Genomic DNA, 9,022 nt, shown 5'->3' with positions numbered 1-9,022 from the left:
GGCCCGCGCGCCCTTTCTTAAGCTGGGGGGGGAGGGGGGTGGGAGAAGGCCCCGGCGCGTGGGGCGCAGCGCCGCGAGCTCTGATTGGCCCGGCTGGGCGCACGTCAGCGAGGGGGCGGGGCGGGGGCGCCTTCTCGCGGCTGGCGGGCGGGCCTGTGGGGCCGAGCCGGGGGCGCGAGCGCGGGGTCCCGGGGCCCACAGCAAGGAAGAACTGAGGAAAAAGGGGGGAAAAACACTCTCGAGTGCCTTCGCGAGCCTTGGCCGGCGTGTCCGGGCGCCCCGAGGACCCACCCGAGGACGCAGGCGTCGCGGGCTGAAGAGAAGCCGGGAGCTTCCCCGGGGCGCCTTCTGGGCTTCCGGCGCGGCGCGAGGCCTCGCTCACCGGCCACCGCCGCCCCTGTGGGGAGGGACCCCCGCCCCCCAAGTGAGGACAGTGAGGAGGAGCCCCAGGAGGAACTCGAACCCAAGGCTGCCGTCGAGAGACCCCTCCTCCCCCGCGGGCCTCGTGGGCTTCCCGGTGCGGGCCGCCGCGCCCGCGTCACCCGAAGGCGGGAAGGAGACGCACGACGGTCGCCCCCGTGCACGTCCACCCTCCCGGTCCCCACTCCCACCCGCCGCCTGCGGAAGACTTCTCAGGTCCGCGGGCACCGGAAACGCGCGCCGGCTGCCGACTGCGCGGAGGGGGCGCCCGCACACCCTCGCGCGCGCGCGGCCCCCACCGGGGGACCCGCGCGGGGGCCGGAGTCACGAGGCCGCCCGCAGAGCCGTCGCGTGCGGGCCTGGCGACAGCCCAGCAGGTGGTGTGACCTTACTCAGCGAGGCCTCCGCGGCCACGGAGATGTAGTATACCGGGGCCCCACCCTTGCGAGCGGGCTGCCCGTAGATCCACTTTCCCAATTTGACGCCGCTGTCCGCTCGTTCTTGGAGAGCACAGCTTTGGACAGAAACCCCAAAAGGCAGGAGCAAATTTGTTTGAAAATCTTGGCTGTGGCGTGCAAACAAGTTCAGAGGGATTTTTGAGGCACAGCTACAGACTGAGCTGGTTTACTGCACATTATAAATGGAAACTTTTTTTTTTCCTCCGTGTTTTTAAGAAATCCTGTTGCAAGGTCATTAATCACATTATCCATTATACCAGAAACAAATGGATTTGTCACTTGTGCACAGAAGCTGAGGTTGATGCTGAAAACAAATTGTATCAAAATAAATGAAATTATTATGATAATATAAAACAGACTGCAGTGATTAATCTCCAGAAACCAAATTTTGACCTGCTTTGCACTTCAAACAATAGCTTCTGTTATGTAAATAGTCGTGGGGTTTTCAAGGACAATGTTACTAAATTACGAGGAAAGTTCTATTCGTGGAAATCTCTTCATGGATAAACATTAGAGCCAGAAAATCTGTTCTCCACAACACCCAAAGCAGAGGACAATGGAAGTGATGATGGCTCAGGTAAGAACATAAGTTTGTAAAAAAGGTATGAGGTGGGGAGGAGGGAGACTGGGTAATGGGCTTATGCTGCTGCTGGTAGGGGTCACCGGGAGGCATCAGCTTCACCTAGTAAGCATGACTTTGAACGGGCTCATTCCTTCTACATCCTTACTTCAGCTCCTTGAAAACCCCCAAAGTTCCAGCGAGCCCACATATACACAGGCTGCAGTAATGAAGGCAGTCAGGTTGCAAAACATGTTAAAAAATGTTACGTTTTAGATGATTCCATAAAGGCACCAAATCCAGACATGTTCAGAATGATCCAGGTAAGGATTTCGCTCTTCAGTTTTCACTCCATAGGTTTGATGATTTTTCCTGAGACCAAAGTGGATCTTAATTGGATGTCAAAATAGAGTAATATAGCCTGTATTGTTCCCATACATCCATTCTTGACGCACACCGATGACATTTACGTTCGCAACTACTTGAAATGGATGCTTGTCCCTTTAATAATTAAATAAAGTCAAGTGCATTTCCAGAATCCTAATTTTCTCATGAACAAAGAAAGCAGTGTGTAAGAAGGCATAAAAATAACAAAGCATATATCCGAAAATAATTACTCTTAAAGTTCTCAAAAGAGATTCCAGTACGGGAAATTGTCAGTGAAATTGCCAAAAGCCCGGAGAGAGAGAGACCCAGGCATTTAAGATGTTATTTCCTTTGGAGGCAGTATAATTAGAGGGCTTAGTTCACAGGGTATATGCTATTTAGGGTTTGACTTTGGCTTGCTGGTGCAGCAGAGAGTCTGCTGGCTTAGGAACAGGGGAACTGAGTCCTCATGCCCACTCTGTCACTAGCTGAGTGGTTTGGGGCAAGTCATTCCTCTTCCCTGGACCTCAGTTTGCTGTGTATCAAGTATCTAGTAGACTAGACTCTTCCAAAGACCCTTCTGGGGTCTGATAGTTTGGAAAAGAATCACCGTTCGGTGTGACGAACGTTCCGGAGCCTTGTCCTTTCCGTTTGTGTTACGAACCACCTGTAGCCCAGGAGGAGTATGGGAAGGCGGGGTGTTTGCGTATCCGGCGGATAAACCTTCACACAAAGATGTGCCGTAGCTGTGGTTGAGACCTGCTCTCGGCAACGTGAAAGCTTGCCCTTGGTTTACTCACGGCACAATACTGTCTACCTGCAGGATCCCACACGTGTGACTCATGCTGTCCATAAGGATGGTTATGCGAGTGGCTGAGACCAGGGCCCACAGATTTTCCTCCTCTTGAAAAGTCGTGCCGATCCTGCCGCAGTGAATCAGCTCCACCTAATCTCTTCGTGTAACTGATGCTGCAGCATAGTAACCACCCACTCATTCACTATGTCTCCTGGCTCCCAGGTCAGCTGAGAGCCCAGTATGGACTTAAACCGTGTGCTGGAAATCCTGATGAGCTCATTCCGCCTCCATTTTATTGCCCCATCTGTTTGCTTCCCTTGTTCTTCTCACATGCATTTTTATCTTGGTCTTCTGGGAAATGTGCTAATTTCCACCACGGTGTCAGAGGATCCCATCTTCTACTTTTCTTACATTTCCTCTTCTCTTTCTCGGTGCCACTTGGGAAGTCAGGAATGGGGGTGTGAGCTCAATAACAGAATCCAAGGACAGCTTTCTGTGAACATGACTCAGGAACTGTCCTCCCTACTGAATTTCAGTTGGGAGGGGAACTAAGAGCGTGTGTGATGTTTTGGGATGTTTTTGTTTTGTTTAATTTTTTTTCGATCGGACTCAGTGCAGATACAACAGAATTTGGAGGCTCCGGTGAATTGTAACAAATACTCTTTTATGCCTCAAATGCTAAGACCTTTTCAAGAGTGAATTTTTCACTAGACTGAACTGCATGGTAAAGTAGAACATGCTTGAGCTTTGGAGTCTTGTTTCAGCTCTTGTTTCGATCCTAGTTTTATAACTTGCCATTTGACCTTGAGAGGATAGCTTAACCTCCCTGAGCCTCATTTTTCTTATCTCTAACACCAAAGCTAAATTTACTGCAAAGTCTTATTGTCAGGCTTGAGTAAGATAATGTACATGAACATGTAGGGCATATAACAGGTGCACAAAAGATGCTAACTGTCCTTTTTTTTTCTCCTTTTCTCCAGCGAATTTGGAGCTGAGTTGTATGTTCTTTCAAAAACAAACTTAAATTTTTACCCCTTTATTTTCTACAATATCCATTTGGAATTAAAACAAGAATTCTTGAGAAAGAACAGGCCAACCTCTCTGGAGGAAAGAAAGGCAAGGGATGAGAACTCCAGGAAAATTTACTGGTGTCTCAACAAGAGAAAGTTATCCTATCCTCGTGTGTGTGTGTGTGTGTGTGTGTGTTAAAGCGAAGCATTGTTTTTTAACTTTAATCGCAAGATTCAATCGAACTACTTCACACCTACACTAACTTCAAATATATTACGAAACTATGTGCTTGAACCCAACTAAAAGTTTTATAGTACTTAACATTTCAGTGATTCTGAGTTTGTATTGCTATAGGATCCTGATAGATTAAAAGCCCCCAGATAAAGCAAATGTTCTTTCTTCAGTGCATCTGGGTTCTTCTTGAATAACATTTCTGGTTTGATTTTGTGATATGAGACATTGAGTTTCAGAAAATGCCCTTGTACAAGTATATGATCACACATGGCTGGAAAGCCATGATTTGGGGATTGATTGTTAATACTACCCAATAGACGTCAACAAACAAGAAAGGCTTTTGGGGGGCACCCCCTGATTTTAGGCAATAGGACAAGTTGCTGGATAAACTAGAGACACTATCTTAGCTTAGTTTTTAAAAGTAAAGGACTGGGGATGGGAGGAGGCTGGAGGAAGGTTTCCTTGAAGCAGATACTTGAAGAATATGGTCTGAATTATTTTGTATTAGGAAACACTTAGAGCCTCACTTTTACACAAGTTACAAGTATTGAAATTGGCATATACCCGATAAAAATCGGTAGCTCAGGATCTCCGTAGAGTTTAGGTCCATAGTTAGCTTACTTGAATCTTTGGAAATGATAGTCAGGAGAGATTTTATAGAATTTTGAAGACTGAGAAACAGCTCAAGAGAGGTTAAGAGGTCATACAGCAGCTTAACAGCAAGGCCAAGCTGGAACTCAGGGTCTCTGGTTCCTAGTCAAGGGCTCTTTTCTCTGTCCCACTCCCTAACTTACTCATTAACCCTTTAAAATGCTTGGCTTCTTCAAAAACGGCTTTCTTAAAAATCAGTAATTTGCCACACCAGATCCAAAGACCACTTTTTGTAATTCTCCTAGAACTCATTACAGCATTCAACATTGTTAGCTAAGTCTTTTATTATTATTATTATTAAAACTTTTCCACAACAAGCAAGCAAACAAACAAAACTTTTCCATTGTTAGTTTCTATAATAGCGTATTCTTCTGGCTTTCTTCCTTGTTTTCAGAGCATTTTTTTTTTTCTGTTTGTTCCCTGGGTCTTTTTTCAGTAAATGTGTCGAAAGTTGCGTTGTCTTATCTCTCTCCTTTCTCTCACAGTGCTCTCTACCTTAACAAGTTTTATGCTTTTAAGCAATGATCTCTACATTAGTGACTCTGCCCCTGATCTACACAGAGTTCGGGAACATCATAAACCAATTGCATGCTGGACATGTCAATGATATACCACCTCCACTTCTAACTCAACATGTTCTCAATGAAATTCATTGTTCCTTTCTTCATTTCTCTTTCCTTCCTCCTGTATTCCCTACTGCGATGTGTGAATGCTTTCCAGGTCCTCCAAATTGAACACTTTGGAGTTATCAGTGTCTCCTCTCCCGCCCTCCAGGTTCGTTCAAATTCTCATCAGTTTCTGAGTTCCAGTTGTACTTTTACAGTCTGTCAACTCTCCATTCACTGCCACAACCTCATTACTTCTGTTCTAAACTATACAACTGCTTCCTAACTGGATTCTCTAACTCCACCGTCTCCATTTCAGCATACATGCGGTTCCCAGGTCAGTTTCCTGAAAGCATATAATTTCTCAGAAACCTCCCGTGTTTCCCAATGCAAATTTGTAAACTCTTTGGTCTCCATTATGTGCCCCCCCCCGTTTCCTATTTAACCCCATTTTATAAAATATTCCTTGATCACTTCCCTGTAATCAAAGGAAACTATTTGATGCTTTTCACACATGATCCATACTTTCCTTCCTTCAGATTTGGAGCCCGCGTTGTTTCCTATGTCTGGAATGACCTTTCTGCCAATTCTAGAGCCACATAAGCCATTCATCTGTCACAGCTCTCCACACACCTTACCTTCTTCCCAAAGTTTACCCTGATTTTGCTCACTCCAAAGTGACACTGTAAAGGACAGTAGTTTATCTTTGCATTCTTTATTTTCCTTACTACTTTCAGCTTGTAATATAGCTATCTTCTCCACTGGACTACAAGCTCCTTAAGGGCAACATCTAGGTCTGATGTACATTCTCCTTTCAATAAATATCTCGTTGGATGTGCACAATAGTGATATGATAGTACTTTGAGAGAGAAACAAAGAAGATTTTGTTCAATGTATGATTTGTTCGGTGGTTTGGCAGGAGGAAAGTCACTATGTTAGATTGGCAAGGGACTTTTTCATGGAAAAGTTGGGAATTAGCCCTTTAAAAAGATAGTGGAAGGTATACTTGATAGGAATGTTGGGTATCCGAAGGAGCAGGCAAAAGAAGAAAAAGTTGAAGCCCTTGGAGGAAAACAAGATATGCAGTTAGCAATCTCTGACTTTTAGTCCTCTGTTCCAAATCTGTTGTTTCCAAGGATACCTTAGGATAAATTTATCTCATTTCCAGTAGATGTCACTCGCCTAGTCTGCATAAGGAAAGACAGGGTCATTATTTTGGCCAGGTGACCATAGTAAGCTACTTGCAAGAATGAACAAAGTGTAAGTAGTAACAATGTTCAGTTTTAATTGAGCAAAGGAAAGTGGGAATTTGTGTCTGAAATGTCTACACATTCCAGACTTTCTGAAATTCTCCCAGATGGATACCCAGATGGAAGTGTTACAGAAATGGTGGAGGAAGGGTTAGCATTTTTTCCTGCTTGTTCTATAACACCACTTGGCAGGGGTTAAGGTGAAATTTAAAAGAATGAACCTCTCTCCCAGCACTATCAGAGGTTCCGAGCCCTCAGAGCAGTTGGTAATAGAGGGTTAGAGCCAAAACAAGTTCTCCATAATAGGAGATGTTTATTCTCAACATATTAGGTTCGGAGTTTCCTTGAGCTCTGAGCTGAAATTCTTATTGGCTCTTTCATCTCAGCTGAATTATTTATTCCCCGTGGAATCTTGATGTTCATACCTGGAACAGCCTCTCTCTGGCTGAATGAAAGGTGCAAAGAGAGTGCATGTTTTAGATTGCTAATCAGAGAGGAATTGCACTGCTCCCAGCCTCCATCAGGGAATATGTTCATCTGTGTTCCAGATGTCCCATTGCCTTCTCCACTCAGCCCTGGACCACATGAAGCGAATTAAACCCTTCATGTACGTGGCTGCTTTTGTTGAAGAGGTGGCAGCCTCCAACCAGACTCTTTCTGCTTCTGCTTTGTGATTCAGCCTAGCTAATGAACAGCCCATCTGAGTGGAAGGGGGGAAAGGACATTTCTCTTAAATGCAAGCAACCTAAATAAATACGTTCTCCTATTAAGATTTTCCTTCCTCTTCAGCAAGAGCCAGTTAAATGATCCTTGTTCCACTGCCCAACCCACGTGCATCCCAGTTGGAATTCATTACAAAATATTTAAAAACTCTTAAAATGAAGGAAAAAATCTTTGGTGGAAAGAGACACTGTGTTATGATTGGTTTTTTAAGTCTAGCTTCCTGAAAACTACATAAGATAGTAAAAGGGTTATGAGAACAAAGGCATAATGCTGTATTGCAGCCTTGAGTCTTTGGGTTTGACAGATAAGGTCAATTTAATGCCAAAAGGAAAAGAAAAAAAAAAAAAAGAACCTCTCGTGGCATATGAAAGCAAAAAGAATCAGAGTCAATGTGTAGCACTTTAGGTCAAAGCTTAGACTCCAGTCTCTTTATTGTGTTTCATATTTTTCTTTGCTATTTTGGCACAAAAAAGAATTCTCTCACTTTCCAAACGCTGTAACAAAATAAATATGCATTGAGTATGCTACTTGAAACTGCGGCTAATGTTTTGATGTTTAGTGTTTATTTTTAAACAAATAAGCAGTATCATGAGTCCTGGTTTGAAAAGCACCTAAGCCACGTAGTATAAAGAATGTGTGTGTTTGCTAGGTGTCATGGCGGGTGGGTAGTAAGGTAGGGACATTGCCATTTCCTTTGCAGTTGAAATCAATGTAAATCCTCCAATTACTACATAAATGTAATTCACAGTGCTTTGAGTCTTGCTGAAGATCATGCTCACAGAGTAAACTGGCCAGGGAGTATTATCTCAACTGGATAATGATAAGGGATAAATACTTTGTTTTTATTAACTTCTGTGTCTCTGGCTTCGAATAGTGCCTGGCACGTTGTAAAAGCTCAATATTCGTTGTGAAAGGTGTGTTGTGGTAGAGGGGCTGTATGCTTCCCAAAACATCATTCCCATGAATAGGCGGTATACTGATTTAGATAAAAGATGCATTCCTAACTTCTTGATCTAGAAGGTTTATTGATAGCTTAATTTGCTTCTGAAAACTACAGGAAAGACTACTACTATGTTGCAATTGTAATTATACATTGGAGATGTGTAAGTCCAGGAAAAGCAATAGAGACAGAAGCCCTCCTAATTTTGACTGCCTCTTGGGGAATTAGAGAATGGAATAACAGCCTCACTCCAGAGAATAAAAACCTTAAAAGGGCATCCTTTGAGGAGAAGGAGCAGAAAACAGAGAACAGGCCTGAAAAGGCTTTTCCACTAGGATACATAAGCCTCAACTATTCTCTCTACATCATTGCAATTAACACTCCTTATGGAGCCTCAGTCACCATCCAAGCCACACAGACACACGTGTAATGGACGTTGTGAATGGAACTTTGGAAATACAAAGCAAAAGAATGAGAACGGTTACCTCCAGCACTGCTTATATCCTGTTTGCCATAATTCTCAAGCTATAAGCACGACACCTGGGGAATCTTTGAGTTGGCCTGGATTGAACAGGAGTTATTTCTGTGATGCCTCCTACTCATGTGGGCCACTGTTGACAACCGGGAGGTACAAAGGGCTTGTTAGTTTTCCCAGGCCCAAATTAAAAGTGACCCCACTGAAGTTTTGTTGACTTATCAATCATCCTTATAAGCACATGCCTTTGGAAGTCTATTTTGGCAAATCTAAAACAGAAATGCTTTGTTGGGAGCTAACACATTGACCTGTTTCATGATTAGTATCTGAGCTGATGGATTGGAATAGAATGATACTGAAACTCAATTTCACAACATGCCTGACAGTTGGGAGAAATGAAAGCAACTGGGAAAGTAAGTGGCAGAATGAGGGGGAGGTCCTGCCCAGCAAAATTGCACATCTTTTCCAGAACCTATGGAAGGCCTAGGAATATGGTTTAAGAATTTCTGGCTGTGAAATAAGAACTTAGAGTCA

At 44.0% G+C, this 9,022-nt stretch overlaps 1 long non-coding RNA gene across 3 annotated transcripts in view; it reads left to right on the top strand.

The window, feature by feature from the left end:
* The first annotated feature begins 139 nt into the window (after positions 1-139).
* Positions 140-9,022, top strand: part of LOC109495115 — a 54,520-nt gene continuing 45,637 nt past the window's right edge. Inside the window, exon 1 of one of the 3 annotated variants that reach the window (XR_006590978.1) lies at positions 140-1,455. This is a non-coding gene — a long non-coding RNA (uncharacterized LOC109495115). The remainder of the gene's footprint in view (positions 1,456-9,022) is intronic. The other 2 variants (XR_006590979.1, XR_002150325.3) reach the window with 2 other exon arrangements.

This window comes from Felis catus, chromosome E3, assembly GCF_018350175.1.
Source record: "Felis catus isolate Fca126 chromosome E3, F.catus_Fca126_mat1.0, whole genome shotgun sequence".
NCBI lineage: Eukaryota > Metazoa > Chordata > Mammalia > Carnivora > Felidae > Felis > Felis catus.
This window is presented reverse-complemented; position numbering and strand designations above follow the sequence as displayed.